The sequence below is a fragment of the Mus caroli genome, unplaced genomic scaffold, assembly GCF_978045245.1.
Source record: "Mus caroli unplaced genomic scaffold, Mus_caroli_1 scaffold_20, whole genome shotgun sequence".
NCBI lineage: Eukaryota > Metazoa > Chordata > Mammalia > Rodentia > Muridae > Mus > Mus caroli.
The window spans coordinates 33,294,436-33,319,870 of NW_028227275.1; the positions used below are offsets into that span (position 1 = coordinate 33,294,436).

A 25,435-nucleotide genomic window follows, 5' to 3' on the forward strand; every position below is an offset into this window, starting at 1 on the left:
TCTGGGTGTTCATAATGTGTTTGTTTTATGTCATTTCACATTGATATTCTGCATACAAGTTCTTTGTTTAAATTGAAAGAGCTTATTAAAATTCATTTTAGTGCACTTAAGAAGATACCCTGCCCATTTTCCCTTTGGATATGTATAGAAAATTTTGCTTGGGTGTACATTTGTGAGAGTGATGAACAAAAATGATGTAGTCACTACCACAAGAAAGATTAAAATTACTATTTTTTAAACCTTTCTGACATTTAGGATTTTCTTTTCAGATCATAGTATCTGCAGTCTTCTAGAAGGTGGAATAGCCAACTTTGAGGATTTGCTTTTAAAGGAAGTGAAATAAAAAGCAGAGAGTATCTTTTGGGGAATCTCAGCATGGTCCTTGGTACCAGTGTCTCGTCAAGGGTAAAATGATGACCTCACAGTTCATAGCATATCTATTCTCTCTCTCTCTCTCTCTCTCTCTCTCTCTCTCTCTCTCTCTCTCTCTCTCTCTCTCTCTCTCTGTGTGTGTGTGTGTGTGTGTGTGTGTGTGTGTGTGTTTACATGCATGCATGTCTATGAGTTTGTGAGTTCATGTACACACCACAGCACACATATAGAGGTGTGGAGGTCAAAGACTTCAGCTGTCAGTCCTATCATCCCATTTTGTTTGAGACAATGTCTTTTCTTCACCACCGTGTATGCCAAGCTAACATGGCCAACAAACTTGAGAGGAATTTTGTCTCTCACTGGGTCATTAACAGCTTCCCCTTTGTATGCACAGAAAGATCTTGTGTCATGAAGCTGCCAGGTGGCCCACTGAAAAGCCACTCCCGTACCACGATCTTGGCACTTGTTTCTCCCATTAGTAGGGTGGTCCTCTCAAGTTCAGCAGTAGCCTTTGCCGTCTCAGCCTCACAGAGAGATGCCTGTGCTATGGAGCTCCTGCTGAGTTCCCTACGTGCTCCCATGGCCCCTTCATACATGGAGCATTGAAAAAGTACCCAGGCAACTGAAGTGATCACCACCCATGATCCCTGCGTGTAATTCTAAATCTTCCCTGCAGGAGATCCCTTCTGGGGTAACCACTGACGTGATAGAAAGGCAGCTCACACTCCCTGTCCCTCTGAAAGAACCTAGTCCATATTTTCCTACCAAGCTCTTGTCACCCATCGGACAATCTTGTTTTCCTCAAATGCAGGACTGCTCAGTCACGAGTCTCTTACTCGCAGTGCAGTCTCCATGTGAGGAAGAAAAGGAGATGAAACTTGAAGCGCTGACCCCGTGGGAGAATCCCTTATACCAACCACCCTTTCACCAGACCACTTCTGAGTCGGGAGCTGTAAAGCCAAATGTCTGACTCCAGCTGAGCCTAGCCTAAATTGCTGACTCAGAGAATAATGAAGGCGAAACAGCTCATTCCCCCTCAAGTTTCTAAAATCATGGGGTAGACGCGTTGGTCTGAGGCCCACCTCTGACTCCCCGCTGGACAGTATTTGCTAGGTATGTGCCAGTTGCTTCGCACGTGGCTGCTGTGTTTGATGTGACTTTATGACTAGTTGTGCGTTAGCAATCCTGTAAAATGGGCTTCTCATTTCCAGGTACAAAGATAAGGAGATTGGAGCCCAGTCAACTTACCTGGGGCCGATTACATGGTGCTAACAAAATCTGTCTTTGTTCTTGATTTCCTTTTAATATCGTCAAAAGACATCTTGATGGCCACACTCATTCACACACGCACTTTAAATTTCCAGGAGGTAAAATTATTCCCCCTAGATGCACAGATGCTTGTGAGGTTGTCTTTTCTTTATGCATTCAAAAAATAGCCACGGACTCTCCAAGAGTTTCTTTTAAAACTTGCAGATACTCCGACAACATGTGGGGATAGTGTGTCTCCGCTGCTTTCTGCAGACTATTTTTAGAGTCGGCTCATCTGTCTTTGCAATTGTCTTGCCTCGACACTCAGATTGCACCTCACAAAACACACAGCTTTCTTAGCAGTTCTGTACTATAAGGCTCTGTATTACTGGGCCATGGGACAGTGTGATAAGCTTATTCAGTCCTAGACAGAAAGAATAGAAGTATTATTTGTGTGCAGGGAGGGCACAGTTATTATGTTTAGGGTTGTTTTTTTCATTTATTGTCAGAAATTTTTAAATACCCATACCAGAAGATCTCACAGTAAATCTGCCTCTGTAAAATGTGGATCTCTGATATTTACTGAAAAATCAGATGCTCTGGCAATACTGACCTATTGGCAGATCCTGAAATCAAGACAACTGGATTTGAGCCTCCACGCTGTTATTAGATGCCATTGCTTCATCTCCTTACCCTGGCGCCTGCCTCACCCTGGAGGTTTGAGCTCCTTCTTCATGTTCTCTGGGTGTCGGCACTTGTTGCTACATGTGATATGTTCTCTCTACGGCCAACAAGGACTGAAAAGCGGTCCTCACTATGGGAGAGCAGGAACGTGCTCTCCTTAGTGCCTATCACAGTTACAGGCAATGGTATGGGATGAGAAAGAGTCCTGTGTTGTGTGCTTTAAGCTGCACTGTCCTCCAGGGTGCTGGCATCCACCAGCAGAATGAACAGGTGAATTTAGTCTTTTCTGTTCATAACCATCCGTTGTTTGGGAGAAGACCATCCTGCCACTGGGCACCTAAGTTTCAGTCTAGCATTTGAAATCACCACCTCCTGATACTTCCTTTCAGTTCTAATCAGGATTTCCTATCTAAAGGCAGGAATATAGGACAATTCTAAGGACTAGCTCTCCCATACCTAAAAGGACCTTGCAGAAGGACACCTCCTGAGGGTAGCATCCTGAAGGGAATTGTCGTGGATGAGATCATGATTACTCCAGTCACTCACATTCTGTGTACCCCAGCTAGCTGTGCTGTAGTGATGATTGACAGAGAGGTACAATTTAGAGTTTTCCACAAGACTGGTGATCATGTCTGACAATTCTTCACTTATACCTGTGATCAAAGAGAAAGAAGAACAGGTACCTTGTTAATGCCTTATTGTTGTTTCATTAAAGGAAGAAAGCAGGTGTCATTATTATATAAGACAGTTAGCAACTTTCTCATGAGGACAAAGGTCTCAAGGAGGAGGCTCCTGTCTCCAGAGTGGGCGATTTTTTTTCTAATTCGGTCTTTTCAGACAAGGTCTAAAAAAATATAGGAAGGACCGTGTCCTTCTGTTGTTATGGAAGAGTATAGAGGTGTCAACGTGCTTGATTTCTTAAAAACAGACTGCCATTCAAAAGTCTCCTCTTGTATCTAATTTAGTGAAACAGGATGTTGAATGTTGACAAGAAACAAAGTTGACAAAGTCCGGGGAAAAGATTCAGATTCAAGTCTATGGAACCATGAGCAGAAGATTTCCAAAGAGGCTTTCAAAAATGGGCTCATCATGAGAGTTATAAATCTAAGAGATCAAAGCAAAGGAATTTTATGTGTCCCACCGTCTATTTATTCTGAAGTCAGTGTTCCAGAGAAAAAGGGCTTTCAGCTGGTCTCAGCATCCCTCCTTCAAAGGACTAACCCTTGGTTAACCGTTTGAGATATCCTCCATCATCCACATAAAGAGAAAGAGGACAATAGTGCCTATCATGTACCAAATACTGATTGAACAATGTTACAAAGAATGTTGTATTTCTTTTCAAGATTGTTTGTGCATAACTTGCAACATGTAAGATTCTACACTCCAGAAGAAACTTAGTTACTTATAGTTACAGGTGACCGGATGGGAAACAGTATTTAGGTTGAAGAACCCCCTAGCATAGTAACTCTCTATGCTGATTAAAAACTAGGTTTGCATAGGTTATTTCCAGTCTTCAGAGTACAAAGCATCCGAGGTTTGATGGGACATGGGAGACTGTATCTGTGTGATTCCTCAAAGATGAAAAGGTATTATGTTCTCCAGATAAAAAGAAAAAATTTGTTAATGGATAACTTTAAAAGATAATGCTGTGTCCAAATAAAGAAGTTCAGAAAACCAAAATGAAAAACATACTGGAAAAGAAAAATTCAAAATACAAGGTATGAAAAATCAATGGTTAATCTTGTAAACAATGCCCAATTCTTAGTCAAGAAAACATTGACTAAGAAAAAAATATACTTAGATAAACCTCACAGTATAATATGGTAGGTTTTACTTCAAAAATAAAATTTTGGCAGCTGGAGATATGGCTCAGTGGTTGAGAGCACTGGTTATTCTTCCAGAGGACCTAGATTTAATGCCCAGCACCCACATGGCAGTTTACAACCATCTATAAGGGGAGCCAGTGCCACCTCCTGGACTCTGAGGGCACCATGCACACATAAGGTGCAAGACAAACATGCAAGCAAGATGTCCATATAAATAAAGAAATTTTTTCACTTGGAAGACATTGCTAAAAAGACTAGTACCAATTAGGAGTCAGTTTTCCTTCAGTTTTGGCATGTCTTCTGAGATGATAGAATTCAAGAACGTGCCACAAACTGTTGTATTTGCCGAAAAGGTTTTTTCATCATACAACTTGTTAAAGTATGAGATTTGGCTATACTTTAGAACAGCTGTTCTCATGACCCCTTCAGCAAACCTCTATCTGCAAAAATAGTTACGGTACGATTCATAACAGTAAGTAGCAAGCAAAATCACAGTTATGAAGTAGCAACGAAAATAATTTAACGGTCGGGGATCCCCACAACATAAGAAACTGTGTTAATGGTCACAGCATTAGGAGGGTTGAGAACCTCAGCTGTAGACTGAGAGAGTCTGTGGCTTTTATTGGATGGAAGTTGAATGGCACTGTGTAAGCTGAAGTGCCCTGGACACTCCCGCTTGTCTGCAGAGGAACCCTGTTTTGTAGTGGCTTATTGCCACATTTATTCTGGAAAAAATCTTTTCTAATATATTTGTTCAGCAGAAGATTAGAAAATAGAACAATGGCTTTGTCTAGAGCAGAAGGTACATGATCTATAATAAATGCCCCTGAGGGGAGGGTGAGGTTTTAAGTGAGGATAGGGGAGAGGAAAGTGTAGGCTAGCCAGAACTAAAGATATAGAAAGAGGACTTATGGAAATGCACTAGTTTGTAAGCTAATTTTAAAACATGCTATATAAAAAGAACATTTGAATATAAGTACCCTGCATGCGTGGGCAACTCTGTGCCCAGAGAGATGAGTTATTAAATGAAAATCCCAGTTACTGGGCACAGGATACCTCGCTATCAGTTATTGGTCAGGGAGGCACCAAAAAACACAGGCTATTGCCACTCCATTTTTTTTTACATGATTGAGGTTTCCTAAATTTGACTTTTCTCTGTCTGTGACATTTACTACACAGGCAGCACAGGCAGCACCTGCCTGGGCTTTTCTGCACTTCCTTGAGCTTTGGCATAGGGGATGGGTGACAGAACAATGTGGAGACAAATATGAATGTGAATCGTCTGCCATTGCTGTATATCACAGTCCTTTTCTGTGACCTAAGAGCCCATGGCAGGCCCAGCAGAGGCAGATATGTCCTAGTTTCTCACACAAGAAAGTATTTACAAATACAAACATACACCCATGTCATTCGTTGGCCAGTGACAAGCCACGAACATAATGATTGTCCTGCATGGTGTATGATTTGGAGCTACAACAGACACAGCCTTTGGATAGGTGACTGCATGATATTGTCACATAGATGAAGTGATCTATGACCATGTGTCACAGGAAATTAATATTTTTAGGTTAGAATTAAAGGGAGTGGATTTCATCATGATATTTGCTTGATTTTGCATGCATCTAAGTGTAAGCCACTGTAATAGATTTCCCCTCATCCTTCTCTCTAGTGCCCTCCCCACAGCCCCTCTTCCTCTGGCTGCTTATCACAGTACTTCCTAGTGATTTTCTGTGTCTCATCAGCATTCCCCCTTCACCTCTCATTTTATTAATTTGGGACTTCTCTTTTTGGTTCACTAGGCTAGGGTGTCATCATCTTTCCTTCTTCCTTCCCCTCTCCCTTCCTTCCTTCTTTCCTTCCTTCTTTCCTTTCTCCCTTAGAATCAACTATTTGATATATTATATATATTTGTCTTGTATTTTCAGTTTCAATAATTTCTACGCTCATCTTGATTGTTTCTTCCTGCCTTTGGTTTCTGAACTAGGGTTGTGATTGTTTTTCTAGGTCCTTGAAGTGTATCATTAGGTTATTTATTTGAGATTTTTTTTCCACCTTTTTAAGTGTAAGCATTCACAGTTATAAACTTTCTTCTGAAAGTAGCCTTAGCTATATTTCAAAGGTTCTAGTAAGCTATGCTTTCTTTCTTCCATTTAAAAAATTAGTTTTCATATAATAAAATATTTCATATATTTATGCTTTGTATTGTGATCACATGCATTCATGATTACACCCCTCTTAACTCCTCCTATTGCCTCCTTCCTCCCAATTTCATGTCTGTCTACTTGTTGTTGTTATTGTGGTTGGCATTGTTGTTGTTGTTAAGAACTCCCACATGTGCATGGGTGTGAGCCAGCCACTGGGACATTGACAGCTATCAGTAGCTACGTCCCCAAAGAAGAGTGGCCTTTCCTCAGCAGCCAACAGTTGCCAACAGCTCCTTTACCAACGGTGGGACCCTCCCACGTCCATGCTGGAATGTTAACTGGCTTGATCTTGTGCTTGTCTTATGCAGATAAGCACAGCTGCTGTGAGTTGATATTTGCACAGCCGCATCATGTCCAGAAGTCAGTATTTCACAGCTCTCCTCCCCATTTGCCAGTTCTTGTGTTCTTTCTGCCCCTTATTCTGAAATGTTTTCTGAGTCTTGGACGGAGAGGCTAAATGTAGGTGATTCATCAGCTGCCAAGCACTCAGAGTTATTTATAGTCAGTACGTCGACCACTTCTGAGTCTCTGCATTAACTACTACCCACTATAAAAGGAAACTTCTCTGACCAAAGGTGAAAGCAATAAAAATCTGTGGTTATCAACATAAATATTTAGAAGGCAATTTGGCTGCATTAGCAAAGCAACAGTAGGGGCCCATGACCACCACCACCTAGGCATCTAGGATCACTTCGGCCATGGGCTTTTGATAAGATTTATCGTACAAGACATGAAATCCCTCTTGTGCTGAGTGTAGCAGAATTTTTCCCCAATTAATTTAAATAGTAATACAAAAGGAAGCCTGTGATTGGACAGGGAAAAGGAAGGCAGAGCTATGAGTTTCAGAGCCAGAGACAGGGACAGGAAGAGGAGAAGGATGAGCCACGTAGCTTTTATAGCCACAGGTAGCTATGAGTATCATAAAAGGATAGAATGATTGGACAAACTTATCTAATCTAGGTGTGCAGCTTATATCATTATCAGTTGGCTCTAAATTTATTGTGTGGGCATCTTGTGAATTGAGAATTTATTGATATATAAATCTGACTAATGATTCCAAGCTTCTAGAGTTTTGCTTTAATGTGTTTAATGGGTTATGGGGATTTGTGACAGCTAGCTGCAGGGGATGGATGGCTGGGAAGGTACAAGTGGAGCTGGAAAGACTGCAGTCTGGGGCTAGCCATGGAGGTGGCGAGATTCCTGGGGCAGAGAGTAACAGGGAATAGGGGTGTGTGTGCCTTTTTTTTAATAGTTCACACTACACTGCAGGCCTCAGTTCCATACAGAAAGCAGTTGGTTGCACCCGTTATGCCATGGTTACAGCAGTAGGTACTTTCGCCAGGCAGCCGATATTGTAGCATATGCAGGATCAGGGATGAGTGAAAAATCGGGATGAGTCTGACTGTTCTCTCCGGCAGTCTGCACAGCTCCTTAGGCTTTATGTAGATAGCAAGAAGAGATCCCTGCTAGGTTGAGGTTTATCTCTGTATGCCCATCATCCAGCCTGAGTGGTCTCGTCATCTGTAGGGTCTTACCATCTAGCTATGGAAGGCAACTAAGAGCACTGGCGATAGCCTGCTATGTTTGGGTGCAGCTGCAGCATCCCTGAGCAATAATTAGTCGGAATGTATCCTGTGCTTTGGACTAAGATCACCATTTGATAACCCAGGCTTCTGGGAGCAGTCGAATCGGACTATGCAGGTTACTTCTGTTCAAACTCTTTAACAATACTTTTTAATTAAACATTATATTTGAATTATCTTACAAGCCAGTGGCTTCTTTATATCCTGAGTTTTGTCTCCCTCCCGCCCTATTTTCTCCTTTTGCCTGATTCCCCTATCCACATGTAAATCTTTAACCCTGAGAACTCCACACCTCCACCTGGGGGAGGAAAGGGCTTGTTTGGCTTACACTGTCCATGGAAGCCAAGATAAGAAATTGAGGGATAAATTATTTTATTTTAATACTTTAAATTAAAATGCAATTACACTACTTTGCCCTTCCCTTTCCTCTCTCTAACCTCTCCTATGTCACCATGCTCTACTACATATATAATATGTTATGCATACATAGATGCATACATTAAATATATATGTACACATATATAAATATACATGTGTATATATATATATATATATATATACGTATATATATGGAGAGAGAGAGAGAGAGAGAGATGGGAGAAGAAAAGGACCATGTACTTATGTAAGACAAAATATGTGTTCTGTGGATCTCAAGAGCAACCTTGGATGTCTTTGTATTTAATGCTTACGAAGAAATGAAGGGATGTGCCAATGATTGTGCAAAATTATGGAATGTTCCTGTTCACACTCTTCCTGGTTTTTATTTTGTCTTGTTTTGGGGGAAGGGGAGTTGCCTTTTCTTTTCTCTCTCTCTCTCTCTCTCTCTCTCTCTCTCTCTCTCTCTCTCTCTCTTGCCTTTTCTTCTATGTCAGCCAGTCCTGAATACCTGCAGAAAGAGAGTGACTGTGCAAGACTGGATTTCAAGCTGGCCTCCAAAATAAGCAGTATTTTATATACCATATTATGCATAATAATGTATAATATATGTATGCAGAAAATAATTTTAATGAGATACTGGAGGAAACTTGGCAGGTCCTTGGAACTGGAGGCTACAAGTCACGTATCTGAAGCCATGGAGGGTGTGGACTCTTTCTTGTATTCCCCCATGGCTTGTACTGTTGCTGAGTCTAGACTTGACAACTGCCTGATGTCTTCACAACTCTTCACTGAGTAGTTGTCCTTCTCCACATAGCAAGGGCCTCTGCTGGTGCTACCTCCCCATGTGGTTGTGGACTCAGCATTCCATCATGGATTCTGCTTCAAGTCCCTGCTTAAGGTCCTGCCCTCTAGGACATGGAAGTATAAGCCAAGTAAATTCTTTCTTCTTAACCAGCGTTTAAGTTGCTCTTAAGTTGTTTTATCACAGCGACAAAAAAGAAAGCTGAGCATCTTCCTCTCTCTCTCTCTCTTTTTCTGACTCTCTCCCTTGCAGACCCAGGCTCATACAAATTCCCCTTTAATTCGCTGACTTACATGGAAATCTGGAAGTCTGGAGATGTTTGTTTGTTTGTTTGTTTGTTTATTACTTTGCGTCAGGATCTCACTATGTATTCCCAGACAGTCAGAAACTCACTATGTAGAACAGGCTAGCTCTCAAACTCTGTCTGCTTCTGCCTCTAGAATGCTGGGATTAAAGTCATGTGTCACCATGCCCCAGCCTTGGGATATTTTTATTTACTGGGTTTTTTTTTTTTTTTTTTTTTTTTCGAGACAGGGTTTCTCTGTATAGCCCTGGCTATCCTGGAACTCACTTTGTAGACCAGGCTGGCCTCAAACTCAGAAATCTGCCTGCCTCTGCCTCCTGAATGCTGGGGGATATTTACTCTTAAAGGAAGATTAACTCATAATGAAGCCAAGGAAAATATAATGAGGTGTGTTTTGAACTTGGTCTCCCACCACCTACACAAGTGAGGATCAAAGAGCATGACAATTCTTTCTGTTAGAACTAGGCTGATGTTACACAGAACCATGTAGCAAGGGTTTGGACAGCCTGGAAGGGTGAAGAAAGTATTTGATGGGGGTGATCTCTGAGTGCTAGCTTGCTAGTCGTTGTTATGAAAGCCCTGCAAATTAACTTACTTAACCGTTTAATGGCCAGATGGAATTATTTTTTATGTGAATTGCTGCTTAGAGAAAAGCTGTGTGTTATGGACACTGCTGAGTGCCTGAGATGGAATGATGGCAAAAACTTCAGAGTGTTGGCATTCTGGAAATAGTTATCCAAAGGTCATTCCAGCACCATATGCTTGTGTGAGGTTGTCATTGCTAGTTTATCTGTGCCAAGGACAAAAAACAGTGCTGTGGGAAGCAAGTGTTCCTGAAGGATCTTGTGGGGACACTCACTGGTTGGTACAACCAATGGTGCAGCTTGGGAAGACAGGTCTGTTTTCCCAGCCCAATTGTGTCTTCCATTTCTGTTAACCCACTTGGGGCTGTGTGTGTGTTTTTTTTTAAATATGTTTTTCTTTATTTTTTTTAAATTTAATTTTAAATTTAATTTAAATATTTAATTTTTTAAATAAAATTTAAATTTTAATTTTAAAAATTAATTTAAAATACTGTGCGCGCGTGCGCGCGTGTGTGTGTGTGTGTATGTGTGTGTGTGTGTGTGTGTGTGATTTTTTTGAAACAGGGTTTCACTATGTAACAAGCTCTGGCTGTCCTGGACTCACTTTGAAAACCAGGCTGGCCCCAAACTCACAGAGATCTGCCTGCTTCTGCCTCCTGAGTGCCAGGATTTAAGGTGTGCACCACCACGTGGGTAAAGTGCTTTTTAAAAGTTCAGTCTCATCATTTCTAAAAGGATGATGATAATAGTGCTCACAATATAAGGTTAGTTTGGAAATTGAATAAGATAATTCTCGTGCTTAGCAAAACACACTTGTGCACAGGCACACACATACCACTGTAGTAACAATTTTGGTTTCTTTAAAAAAACACAGAAGCATTATGGGAATATGTTTTTGTTTTAATCCCATGTGTGGGATAAGGGCCTGCTTCAGATTGTGCACAGCAGGTGACTGTGATTTGCCTCATGCTGTTGCAGGAGTGTGATTTTGCCAGCTGCAGATACTTTTTGTAAATGTGTGACATTTGCAATTCCAGGGACTCTTCAGAAGATATATAAATGCTAGTGTCCCAGAGACAGGGTTGTTCTTAGTATGTTGTTGGTTGGATGCTATTGGTTGTGGCTTGGTTTTTTTTGTTTGTTTGTTTTTTTGTTGTTGTGTTTTTGTTTTTTTTTTTGTTTTTTGTTTTTTGTTTTTTTGAGACAGGGTTTCTCTGTATAGCCCTGGCTGTCCTGGAACTCACTTTGTAGACCAGGCTGGCCACGAACTCAGAGATCCTCCTGCCTCTGCCTCCCAAGTGCTGGGATTAAAGGTGTGCACCACCACCGCCCTGCGGTTGTGGCTTGTTAAGTAGTCATGTGTCATCATGGAGAAGAAGAGGAGGAGGGAGAAAAAGAGGAGGAGGAAAGGGAGGAAGAGGAGGAGAAGGAAGAAGAGGAGGAGGAAGAGGGAGAAGAAGAAAGAGGAGAAGGAGGAGGAGGAGGGGGAGGAGGAACCCCCTAACCAGCAGGAAGTCGTGTGATGAAAATGATGGCCGTTTTACCCTCTGTGGTGGTTTGAATATGCTTGGTCCATAGGGAGTGGTACTATTAGCAGGTAGGAAGGTACTATTACCTTGTAGAAGGAAGTGAGTCACTGTGGGAGTGGACTCTGAAGCTCTGCTCAGTGTAGAAGAGTTAGTTTCTCCTAGCTGTAATCAGATCAAGATTCAGAATTCTCAGCTCCTCCTGCACCATGCCTGCCTGGATGCTGTCATGCTCCCACCTTGATGATAGTAGACTGAATCTCTGAACCTATAAGTCAGCCCCAATTAAATGTTGGCCTATCTAATAAGAGTTGCCTTGGAGCATGTGTCCTTATTACAAGTTGGAACATCTTCTGGGTATTATTTACAATAGCCAGAAGCTGAAAAGAACCCAGATGCCCCTCAACAGAGGAATGGATACAGAAAATGTGGTACATTTACACAATGGAGTACTACTCAGCTATTAAAAACAATGAATTTATGAAATTCTTAGGCGAGAGACCTGCCCTGCAGAGAGCGCCATCTTGGCTCCGGGACTCCGCCGAACTTAGTCTACAGGTCAGAGTGGGGACCACAGAGGCAGACAGCTTCTGGGACAGGCGGGAGCCACAGAGCCGCTGAGGCAGCACCCTTTTGGGGCCGCAGACTTCCGGCACCCTCCCAGTCGGAGGACAGTGACCTGCCCTGCAGGGAGCGCCATCTTGGCTCCGGGACTCCGCCGAGCTTAGTCTCTACAGGTCAGAGTGGGGACCACGGGGGCAGACGGCTTCTGGGACAGGCAGGAGCCACAGAGCCGCTGAGGCAGCACCCTTTTGGGGCCGCAGACTTCCGGCACCCTCCCAGCCGGAGGACAGAGACCTGCCCTGCAGAGAGTGCCATCTTGGCTCCGGGACTCCGCCGAACTTAGTCTACAGGTTAGAGTGAGGACCACAGAGGCAGACAGCTTCTGGGACAGGCGGGAGCCACAGAGCCGCTGAGGCAGCACCCTTTTGGGGCCGCAGACATCCGGCACCCTCCCAGTCGGAGGACAGTGACCTGCCCTGCAGGGAGCGCCATCTTGGCTCCGGGACTCCGCCGAGCTTAGTCTCTACAGGTCAGAGTGGGGACCACGGGGGCAGACGGCTTCTGGGACAGGCGGGAGCCACAGAGCTGCTGAGGCAGCACCCTTTAGGGGCCGCAGACATCCGGCACCCTCCCAGTCGGAGGACAGTGACCTGCCCTGCAGGGAGCGCCATCTTGGCTCCGGGACTCCGCCGAACTTAGTCTGTACAGGTCAGAGTGAGGACCACAGAGGCAGACAGCTTCTGGGACAGGCGGGAGCCACAGAACCGCTGAGGCAGCACCCTTTTGGGGCCGCAGACATCCGACACCCTCCCAGCCGGAGAACAGTGACCTGCCCTGCAGGGAGCGCCATCTTGGCTCCGGGACTCCGCCGAACTTAGTCTGTACAGGTCTGCTGACAGAGGATACTCAGAATCCCCAGAAGAACAACCTCTGAACAAGACTATAACTCTGGACTATAACAACTCCAGAGATTACCAGATGGCGAGAGGTAAAGGTAAGAATCTTACTAACAGAAACCAAGACCACTCACCATCATCAGGACCCAGCACTCCCACTTCGCCCAGTCCAGGGCACCCCAACACACCTGAAAAACTAGACCTGGATTTAAAAGCATATCTCATGATGATGGTAGAGGACATCAAGAAGGACTTTAAAGAACTACAGGAGAACATGGCTAAAGAGTTACAAGTCCTTAAAGAAAAACAGGAAAACACAACCAAACTGGTAGAAGTCCTTAAAGAGAAACAGGAAAACACATCCAATCAGATGATGGAAATGAACAAAACCATACTAGACCTAAAAAGGGAAGTAGACACAATAAAGAAAACCCAAAATGAGGCAACACTGGAGATAGAAACCCTAGGAAAGAAATCTGGAACCATAGATGCAAGCATCAGCAACAGAATACAAGAGATGGAAGAGAGAATCTCAGGTGCAGAAGATTCCATAGAGAACATGGGCACAACAATCAAGGAAAATGGAAAATGGAAAAAGATCCTAACTCAAAACATCCAGGAAATACAGGACACAATGAGAAGACCAAACCTACGGATAATAGGAGTGGATGAGAATGAAGATTTTCAACTCAAAGGACCAGCAAACATCTTCAACAAAATTATAGAAGAAAACTTCCCAAATCTAAAGAAAGAGATGCCCATGAACATACAAGAAGCCTACAGAACTCCAAATAGGCTGGACCAGAAAAGAAATACCTCCCGACACATAATAATCAGAACAACAAATGCACTAAATAAAGATAGAATACTAAAAGCAGTAAGAGAAAAAGGCCAAGTAACATATAAAGGCAAGCCTATCAGAATTACACCAGATTTTTCACCAGAGACTATGAAAGCTAGAAGATCCTGGACAGATGTTATACAGACACTAAAAGAACACAAATTCCAGCCCAAGCTACTATACCCAGCCAAACTCTCAATTAACATAGATGGAGAAACCAAAGTATTCCACGACAAAGCCAAATTCACACATTATCTCTCCACGAATCCAGCCCTTCAAAGGATAATAACAGAAAAAAACCAATACAAGGACAGGAACCACGCCCTAGAAACAACAAGAAGGTAATCCCTCAACAAACCTAAAAGAAGACAGCCACAAGAACAGAATGCCAACTTTAACAACAAAAATAACAGGAAACAACAATTACTTTTCCTTAATATCTCTTAATATCAATGGACTCAACTCCCCGATAAAAAGACATAGACTAACAAACTGGCTACACAAACAAGACCCAACATTTTGCTGCTTACAAGAAACTCATCTCAGAGAAAAAGATAGACACTACCTCAGAATGAAAGGCTGGAAAACAATTTTCCAAGCAAATGGTCTGAAGAAACAAGCTGGAGTAGCCATTCTAATATCAGATAAGATTGACTTCCAACCCAAAGTCATCAAAAAAGACAGGGAGGGGCACTTCATACTCATCAAAGGTAAAATCCTCCAAGAGGAACTATCAATCCTGAATATCTATGCTCCAAATACAAAGGCAGCCTCATTCATTAAAGAAACTTTAGTAAATCTCAAAGCACACATTGCACCTCATACAATAATAGTGGGAGACTTCAACACACCACTTTCACCAATGGACAGATCATGGAAACAGAAACTAAACAGGGACACAGTGAAACTAACAGAAGTTATGGATCAAATGGATCTGGCAGATATCTACAGAACATTTTACCCTAAAACAAAAGGATACACCTTCTTCTCAGCACCTCATGGTACCTTCTCCAAAATTGACCACGTAATTGGGCACAAAACAGGACTCAACAGATACAAAAACATTGAAATTGTCCCATGCATCCTATCAGATCACCATGGACTAAGGCTGATCTTCAATAACAAAATAAATAATAGAAAGCCAACCTTCACGTGGAAACTGAACAACACTCTTCTCAATGATACCTTGGTCAAGGAAGGAATAAAGAAAGAAATTAAGGACTTTTTAGAGTTCAATGAAAATGAAGCCACAACATACCCAAACTTATGGGACGCAATGAAAGCATTTCTAAGAGGAAAACTCATAGCTCTGAGTGCCTCCAAAAGGAAACTAGAAAGAGCACACATTAGCAGCTTGACAACACACCTAAAAGCACTAGAACAAAAGGAAGCAAATTCACCCAAGAGGAGTAGACGGCAGGAAATAATCAAACTCAGGGGTGAAATCAACCAAGTGGAAACAAGAAAAACTATTCAAAGAATCAACCAATCAAGGAGCTGGTTCTTTGAGAAAATCAACAAGATAGATAAACCCTTAGCCAGACTCACTAGAGGGCACAGGGAAAGCATCCTAATTAACAAAATCAGAAATGAAAAAGGAGACATAACAACAGATCCTGAAGACATCCAAAACACCATCAGATCCTTCTACCAAAGGCTATACTCAACAAAACTGGAGAACCTGGATGAAATGGAGAAGTTCCTAGACAGATACCAGGTACCAAAGTTGAATCAAGATCAGGTTAATGATCTAAACAGCCCTATATCCCCCAAAGAAATAGAAGCAGTCATTAATAGTCTCCCAACCAAAAAAAGCCCAGGACCAGATGGGTTTAGTGCAGAGTTCTATCAGACCTTCAAAGAAGATCTAATCCCAGTTCTTCACAAACTATTCCACAAAATAGAAACAGAAGGTACTCTACCCAACTCATTCTATGAAGCCACAATTACTCTGATACCTAAACCACAAAAAGACCCAACAAAGATAGAAAACTTCAGACCAATATCCCTTATGAATATTGATGCAAAAATCCTCAATAAAATTCTTGCTAACCGAATCCAAGAACACATCAAAACAATCATCCATCCTGACCAAGTAGGTTTCATCCCAGGGATGCAGGGATGGTTCAATATACGGAAATCCATCAACGTAATCCAGTATATAAACAAACTCAAAGACAAAAACCACATGGTCATCTCGTTAGATGCGGAAAAAGCATTTGACAAGATCCAACACCCATTCATGATAAAAGTCTTGGAAAGATCAGGAATTCAAGGCCCATACCTAAACATGATAAAAGCAATCTACAGCAAACCAGTAGCCAACATCAAAGTAAATGGTGAGAAGCTTGAAGCCATCCCTCTAAAATCAGGGACTAAACAAGGCTGTCCACTTTCTCCATACCTATTCAACATTGTACTTGAAGTCCTAGCCAGAGCAATTCGACAACAAAAGGAGATCAAAGGGATACAAATTGGAAAAGATGAAGTCAAAATATCACTTTTTGCAGATGATATGATAGTATATATAAGTGACCCTAAAAATTCCACCAGAGAACTCCTAAGCCTGATAAACAGCTTCGGTGAAGTAGCTGGATATAAAATTAACTCAAACAAATCAATGGCCTTTCTCTACACAAAGAATAAACAGGCTGAGAAAGAAATTAGGGAAACAACACCCTTCTCAATAGTCACAAATAATATAAAATATCTTGGCGTGACTCTAACTAAGGAAGTGAAAGATCTGTATAATAAAAACTTCAAGTCTCTGAAGAAAGAAATTATAGAAGATCTCAGAAGATGGAAAGATCTCCCATGCTCATGGATTGGCAGGATCAACATTGTAAAAATGGCTATCTTGCCAAAAGCAATCTACAGATTCAATGCAATCCCCATCAAAATTCCAACTCAATTCTTCAACGAATTAGAAAGTGCAATCTGCAAATTCATCTGGAATAACAAAAAACCTAGGATAGCAAAAACTCTTCTCAAGGATAAAAGAACCTCTGGTGGAATCACCATGCCGGACATAAAGCTCTACTACAGAGCAATTGTGATAAAAACTGCATGGTACTGGTATAGTGACAGACAAATAGACCAATGGAATAGAATTGAAGACCCAGAAATGAACCCACACACCTACGGTCACTTGATCTTCGACAAGGGAGCTAAAAACATCCAGTGGAAGAAAGACAGCATTTTCAACAAATGGTGCTGGCACAACTGGTTGTTAACATGTAGAAGAATGCGAATCGATCCATTCCTATCTCCTTGTACTAAGGTCAAGTCTAAGTGGATCAAGGAACTTCACATAAAACCAGAGACACTGAAACTTATAGAGGAGAAAGTGGGGAAAAGCCTTGAAGATATGGGCACAGGGGAAAAATTCCTGAATAGAACAGTAATGGCTTGTGCTGTAAGATCGAGAATTGACAAGTGGGACCTCATGAAACTACAAAGCTTCTGCAAGGCTAAAGACACCATCAATAAGACAAAAAAACCACCAACAGATTGGGAAAGGATCTTCACCTATCCTAAATCAGATAAGGGACTAATATCCAATATATATAAAGAACTCAAGAAGGTGGACTCCAGAAAGTCAAATAACCCCATTAAAAAATGGGGCTCAGAACTGAACAAAGAATTCTCGCCTGAGGAATACCGAATGGCAGAGAAACACCTGAAAAAATGTTCAACATCCTTAATCATCAGGGAAATGCAAATCAAAACAACCCTGAGATTCCACCTCACACCAGTCAGAATGGCTAAGATCAAAAATTCAGGTGACAGCAGTTGCTGGCGAGGATGTGGAGAAAGAGGAACACTCCTCCATTGTTGGTGGGATTGCAAGCTTGTACAACCACTCTGGAAATCAGTCTGGCGGTTCCTCAGAAAATTGGACATAGTACTACCGGAGGATCCAGCAATACCTCTCCTGGGCATATATCCAGAAGATGTCCCAACCGGTAAAAAGGACACATGTTCCACTATGTTCATAGCAGCCCTATTTATAATAGCCAGAAGCTGGAAAGAACCCAGATGTCCCTCAACAGAGGAATGGATACAGAAATTATGGTACATTTACACAATGGAGTACTACTCAGCTATTAAAAAGAATGAATTTATGAAATTCCTAGCCAAATGGATGGACCTGGAGGGCATCATCTTGAGTGAGGTAACACAATCACAAAAGAACTCACACAATATGTATTCACTGATAAGTGGATATTAGCCCAAAACTTAGGATACCCAAGATATAAGATACAATTTGCTAAACGCATGAAACTCAAGAAGAATGAAGACCAAAGTGTGGACACTGTGCCCCTTCTTAGAATTGGGAACAAAACACCCAGGGAAGGAGTTACAGAGACAAAGTTCGTAGCTGTGATGAAAGGATGGACCATTTAGAGACTGCCGTATCCAGGGATCCATCCCATAATCAGCTTCTAAACGCTGACACCATTGCATACACTAGCAAGATTTTGCTGAAAGGACCCAAATATAGCTGTCTCTTGTGAGACGATGCCGGGGCCTAGCAAACACAGGAGTGGATGTTCACAGTCAGCTATTGGATGTATCACAGGGCTCCCAATGTCGAAGCTAGAGAAAGCACCCAAGGAGCTAAAGGGATCTGCAACCCTATTGTTGGAACAACATGATGTTCTAACCAGAACCCCGGAGCTCTTGTCTCTAGCTGCATATGTATCGAAAGATGGCCTAGTTGGCCATCAATGGAAAGAGAGGCCCATTGGACTTGCAAACTTTATATGCCCCAATATAGGGGAATGCCAGGGCCAAAAGAATGGGAATGGGTGGGTAGGGAAGTGGGGGGCGCTATGGGGGACTTTTGGGATAGCATTGGAAATGTAATTGAGGAAAATATGTAATAAAAATATTAAAAAAAAAGATATAGTTTACTAAACACATGAAACTCAAGAAGAATGAAGACTGAAGTGTGTACACTATGCCCCTCCTTAGAATTGGGAACAGAACACCCATGGAAGGAGTTACAGAGACAAAGTTTGGAGCTGTGACAAAAGGATGGACCATCTAGAGACTGCCTTATCCAGGGATCCACTCCATAATCAGCTTCCAAACGCTGACACCATTGCATACAGTAGCAAGATTTTGCTGAAAGGACACAGATATAGCTGTCTCTTGTGAGACGATGCCGGGGCCTGGCAAACAGAGAAGTGGATGCTCACAGTCAGCTAGTGAATGGATCACAGGGCCCCCAATGGAAGAGCTAGAGAAAGTACCCAAGGTGCTGAAGGGATCCGCAACCCTATGGGTGGAACAACATTATGAACTAACCAGTACCCCAGAGCTCTTGACTCTAGCTGCATATGTATCAAAAGATGGCCTAGTCGGTCATCACTGGAAAGAGAGTCCCATTGGACATGCAAACTTTATATGCCCCAGTACAGGGGAACACCAGGGTCAAAAAACTATGAATGGGTGGGTAGGGAAGTGGAGGGGGGAGGGTATGGGGGACTTTTGGGATAGCATTGGAAATGTAATTGAGGAAAAGATGTAATAAAAAATATTAAAAAAATAAATAAATAAATCATCCCTGCATCCCTGGAATAAAAAAAAAAAATGAAATTCTTAGGCAAATGGATAGATCTGGAGGGTATCATCCTGAGTAAGTTAACCCAATCACAAAAGAACACACATGATATGCACTCACTGATAAGTGAATATTAGCCCCAAAACTTAGACTACTCAAGATACAAATCGCAAAACACATGAAACTCAAGAAGGAAAACCAAAGTGTGGACACTTCAACCCTTCTTAGAAGGGGGAACAAAATGCTCTTGGAAGGAGTTACAGAGACAAAGTTTGGAGCTGAGACTGAAGGAAGGACCATCCAGAGACTGCCCCACCCAGGAATCCATCCCATAAACAACCACCAAACCCAGACACTATTGTATATGCCAGCAAGATTTTGCTGACAGGACCCTGTCTCCTGTGAGGCTATACCAGTGCCTGGAAAATACAAAAGTGGATGCTCACAGTCATCTATAGGATGGAACACAGGGTCCCCAATGGAGAAGCTAGAGAAAGTACCCAAGGAGCTGAAGGGATCTGCAGCCCTATAGGAGGAACAACAATATGAACTAACCAGTACCCTTAGAGCTCCTGTCTCTAGCTGCATATGTAGCAGAGCTGGGCATCAATGGGAGGAGAGGCCCTTGGTCTTGCGAAGATTATATGCCCCAGTATAGGGGAATGCCAAGGTCAGGAAGCAGGAGTGGGTGTGTTGGGGAGCAGGTGGGGGGGGGGAGGCATAGCGGATTTTCAGAGAGGAAACTAGGAAAGGGGATAGCATTTAAAATAGAAATGAAGAAAATAACTAATAAAAAAAGAAAATAAACAAACAACCCCCCCCCCCCCCGCCAAAAAGAGACTGGAGGCCCCAGAGAGTTTAGAGGTCAGGTGGGGGCATCCACGTGGAGATGGGGTGGGGTGGGGTGGGGTGGGGTGGGGAGGAGGTGTGGGATGTGGAGCAGTCGGAGGGTGGATAGGGGGAACAGGGAATGAATGATGGAGTGTAAAATATAAATTTAAAATATAATAAAATTTAAAAAAAAGAAAAAGAAAAAAGAGTTGCCTTGGTTATAGTGTCTCTTCACAGCAATGGAAACCCTAACGAACGCACCCTCTATTCTTTTTTTTTTTTTTTTTGCCTCTTGTAATGTTAGGAGATTGAAAGGGAGGAAGAAGAGGGATGGTGAAGGGTGGATGAAGGAAAGAACCCAAAAGTAAGCAAAAGTCTGAAGGCTTGCTGTGGCTACCCTGACTCTCTCTCTCTCTCTCTCTCTCTCTCTCTCTCTCTCTCTCTCTCTCTCTCACACACACACACACACACACACACACACACACACACGCCTTTGCCTCATTAATCTAACTCTGCTCCCACCCTTACAATGCAGAGGAAAGGGATTCCCCCTACTTGGCAGCCACATTCTTGCAAGATTCAAGGCAAGACCTGGACTTACTGTCTTCCCTCTTCCCAAGCAAGGGCTTGGACTTTTGTGTCCTTTAGCACATCTTCTGTTTCGGGGAGTCTGCACTTCTCTGACCTCTGAGGTAAATGCAATGGTTCATCACAAACAAGCCTTGAAACAGGATTCATCTTTGTGAAGACTTCCAAGCCTGAGCCCATCTTCTCGGAGCCTTTTATAACCTTTTATAACCCATTTCTCTTGTCTGGTACCTCACCTTCCCCCAGACTTTCCTCAGAAGCAGAAAATGGTAACCAACTCCCAGATAGAGAAGCAGGACTGATTCATACAGTCAGGTGGGAACTATTAGCGATTCTTTTTGAGTGTGGGTGGTTGAGGCCACAGGCCAACTGCACAGGGGCGGGAATGACCAGCCACCAAGGACTGTACCCAGGGTCGTTCCCTGATGAGTCTGGCGGCTACAGCCACTCCTACGTATTTTCAGGAAAGAAAATACGGGCTGAAGGCTGAGCAGAACTTAGGCTAGTCCTTATTCTGGCAGTCAACTTGAAAAGCCAGTCCTACACAGAGTCCTCTTGCAGGAATTTGGGACTAGATATCACAGTGAAAAAGACATTTCCCTGCCCACCTCCTCCAAAAACAAAATAGAACAAAAAACAGAAAGAAAGGATGGAAATTGCATAATTCTGCATAATTATTTGCATGTCCCTTGATTCTCTCATAAGCATTAAATACAAAGACATATCCAAGAGTGCTCTTGGGATCCACAGAACACAGATCTTGGCCTATCCAAGGACACATTCCCCTTCTTCTTTCATGTCTGTGTATCTATAAAACTGCAGGCTAATTAAGTAGGACTGACAATTATTCTTCGCTTAATTCACTACAACTTAATTATCAGCGAATGACGGAGAACAGAAACAGGATGGATAGATTCCTTTCTAACTCATATCCAGGGTAAAACTCAAAGCTGTGAAATTAAAAACAAGCATTTCCCATCACAATGCCCTGGCACTATGGTCTTGGGAGACCATGAAACAATTCCACATAACTTTCATGCTTTGCCCATTTAAACCTATAAGAAAATTTGCTTTTGTTTGGCAGACCAACAAGCGATAGAAGACGTCTTAGCTAGGTTTGTTACAAAGGATGGATGACGAAAAGAGCTGATTGCTAAACACATTTGTCAGTTACTAGCCTTTTTTTTCCTGACCCCCAGTTCTGGAGAGACGCTATTCTCAAGTAGGCTATCTTTTTGGCCTCTTAGACTGTAAATGCTGGTTTAGTGCTGAGGTCAGCACTAATCCGTGTGATTCATGATGGGATCAGCACATTAAACTTTTACCTCAGTGGCTTGAGAGGGACATTTACCCCCACACTTTTAGACTGTCCCACGTTCCTCTCCCTCTCCACCTTGAGAGCAGTGCGTAGAAGCTGTAGCTACTTTACTCTCTCCTCCAAGATAAATGCAGCTGCTGGCCAGAATTTAGTCCTGATGGTAACATCACACACACACACACACACACACACACACAAATCCTGCTGAATATATTTTTTGTTGTATGTGGTTTCAGGGTTAACCACTCTACAATGGAAAATCAATAAGGGATCTCGTCCCTGGGAAAGACTCATTTTCTTTCTTTCAGCAGCAGGGAGTTCTTGGTCTTCAGTTCCCTGTAGTTCTTTCTAGGTTCTTGTCTAGGACTGGTGACCCACGAAAGTTTCCCCCTTCCATGTTAACACATCCACCGATATGTCTTTTAAAATCTAATAACTAGCCTGGTGTCACACCTGTAACCCCACTATCTAAGGCTGAGGATTCAGACCTCGAGTTTAAAGCCAGACTGGGCTATGAACTAGCCTGGTCTTTAGGATGAGACATTGTCTCAAAACAACAACAATAGCAACAGCATGTAGGAAACTTAGAGGCACTAAGACTAGTTCCAAACAGCTTAGTACATGGCATGTTTTCTTCCCTGCCCATGAGCACACGGCTCTTAACATGCGCCCCCCTCTCCTTCCCCGGCTTCGTTTATCCCTCCCAGTCCTTCTTACGTCCTGATTGGTCAAGTATTTATTGGTTTATTCTGCCCGTTTTCTCCTCTACTCTGGAAGCTTCAGCAAGACCTGAAATTAGATATTTCTTTTTTCCAACTGACTTTAGGGAATGGAGAACAATGTAGGGTGCACAGTAGGGCCTCATCTGGAGGCTGGTAAATTGATGAATGAGGCAGGGGGATCTCTTGAGCCTAAGAGCTTGAAGCCATTCTGGAAGGTAGAGCATTACCCCCTTCTCAGAAAGCACTGACACTCTCTCTATGCACAGAACCCAGGAATTGCCAAACGGGGGTCACAGCAAGGGAATACCATGGGCAAGCCATGAAGAGAACTAGAATTATATTTAGAAACAAATTAGTGGCAAGGCATAGCTATGAATTGCGTGTCTGTTGATCACAATGTCACAAAGTCATGGTAAACTTTCTGGAGTACACGGGAGAAAATAATCCTATTATCTGTCATCTCAGCCATAATAAAAGTGTTTCTTTTTATATAGCATCCCTTTTTCCGCAGTGCCTATGGAGTACAATCATTAAAAGTTAAACAAAACTGAATAAATCTACCAACTTATTCCACCCTGGCTACACCCAGCAGAAACACCCAGCAGCTCCTGCAAGGCTTTGTTCTCCCTGTACCTTTGGCAACCTGACCAGGGGGCTTAAGGCTTGTCAGTATCAGGTTTCACCAAAGTTTGTATCTATGTCCTGCTCTACCCACTCCCTATCCAAGCAGACCCACAAGTTTCAGTCACTTTGACAAGACTTTGTTGCCACTCCACTATACTTTGAATTAGTGAGTGTTTTCAGTGTGGTAATGATTGTTCCAGAACTCTCTGGAGACCCTACCCAGCTGGCTGTTCAGTTCAGAACTTAGCAGTTGCATACACAAGGCTGTGAAGAGTTGAGGGGAGTGGCCAGAAGCTTCAAGGCGTTGATTCAGGAGGCGGTGACAGACACACTGGTGACTATGTCAACTGTCCTAATACTCTGTTTGGGGGAAAACAAGACTACAGGTTAGTGAAGAGCATTTAGACCTAAAGTGTTCAGAAGGGTGAGACTGCGCAGGTGTGGACAAAACCTGCATACAGAGATTTCTGAGTGAGACAGTTCTGCCTGAGATTAGCAAGGACAATCAGAGGAAATGAGAGGAGATGGGTTTGACCTGATGGTATGATGTAATAAAGACCCCCATTGGTGTGTGCCACACTGTTCTTGCACAGTGGGTTCTAGTTTTCTTTCTATTGCTGTGAGAAAGAGCTAATACAACTCGGGGAGGAATGGGTTAACTTGGCTTGTGCATCCTGGGTCATAATCCATTCCCGGGAGATGTCTGACCAGGAACTCAAGGCAGAAACTGAAGCAGAGATCACGGGTGAATGCTGCTTACTGGCTCATGGCTGGTTCAGCTGTTCCTTGATGCAAACCAGGACCACCTGCCCAGAGGTGGCACTGTCCACCATGGACTGGGCCCTCCCAACCCCTCCCATATTCATCATTAATCAAGAAAACGTCCCCCACAGGCTTGTCTACAGGCCAGTCTGATAGAAGCCTTTTCTCAGGGGAAGTTTCGTCTGCCCAGGTGTCTAGCTTGTGTCCTTGACAGAAAACTAATCAACAGAAGAAGGAAACAAATCTGCAAAATCATATAAAAGATCAGGATGAGTGAGTAATGTGGGCGTGGGATAGGATTTGGAAGCCAAGATATATGTTTTTGGTGATGGTGGTGGTGGTGGTGGTGGTGTATGTGTGTGTGTGTTTGTGGTTTATGGTCATGAACATGTTTGTGTGTGCACCCCATGTGAGTGTATGGGTGTAGAGGGTCAGAAGTCCATGTGGCTGTTGTCTTCTACAGCTCGCTACAGTACTGTTTTTTGAAATGGGATTTCTCACTGAACATAGTAGCACTTACCAGTTTGGCAAGACTCACTGGCCAGCAAAGCCCATAGATCTGCTTGTCTCTGTTCCTTCCCAAAGCTGGCAGACAGACATGGGATGCCATACCACGCTTTTTTACATGGATATGAGGGATCCAAATTCAGGTCTTCATATTTGCAGGATAATACTTTACCCACTGAGCCATCTCCCCAGCTGGATTTCTCTCCTTATGCAGACTGACCTGTTGGCTTCTGGATTATGACTGCCCATGAATGAGCCTTAGCTTCCTTCTCTAGAGGTACAGAAAACAGCCTCTGACTAGGTATAAAAATCAGATTACGTAACCTATACTCATGTCCATAGCCCAGAACCCCTAAAGAGTACCCTTTCCAATGCCTGAGAGTTTGTGTGATTCAGTGCAGGTACCATGACCGGTTTGTCACAGATGGTTGTCATACCTGCTTCCAATGAGGCTGGGACTCGACCCTCTAATGTGTCACTGATCCAGAGGGACAGACAGCTGGGTGAAGGCTGCCCCTGGGACTCTCTCCAAGGTGCTCCATGCACATGATGATGACTTTTGGGTTTAAAAGCTTCCGGTAGGGCTCAGCAGCAGGGACACATTAGGTTAGATGTGAGCCAGATGCTGCTCTGTGCTATTACAGCATAGGATGAATCTGTGACGGAATGGGAAGGAGGGGAGGTATTCTATTATCAGTTATC

The 25,435-nt window shown here is 43.0% G+C and overlaps 1 long non-coding RNA gene across 3 annotated transcripts; it reads right to left on the reverse strand.

Annotated features, from left to right (window-relative positions):
- Positions 1–1,818: 1,818 nt before the first annotated feature.
- Positions 1,819–25,352, reverse strand: LOC110286112 (uncharacterized). 3 transcript variants are annotated; one of them, XR_015046235.1, is made up of 3 exons: positions 25,171–25,352; positions 2,851–2,957; positions 1,819–2,044 (listed from the first exon to the last, which is right to left on the reverse strand). It is a non-coding gene; the product is annotated as an uncharacterized LOC110286112 (long non-coding RNA). The 3 variants fall into 3 exon arrangements; XR_002377115.2 differs by having other exon boundaries at positions 2,761–2,957; XR_002377116.2 differs by lacking the exon at positions 25,171–25,352 and adding an exon at positions 23,684–23,740 and having other exon boundaries at positions 2,761–2,957.
- Between the last annotated feature and the right edge of the window lie 83 nt (positions 25,353–25,435).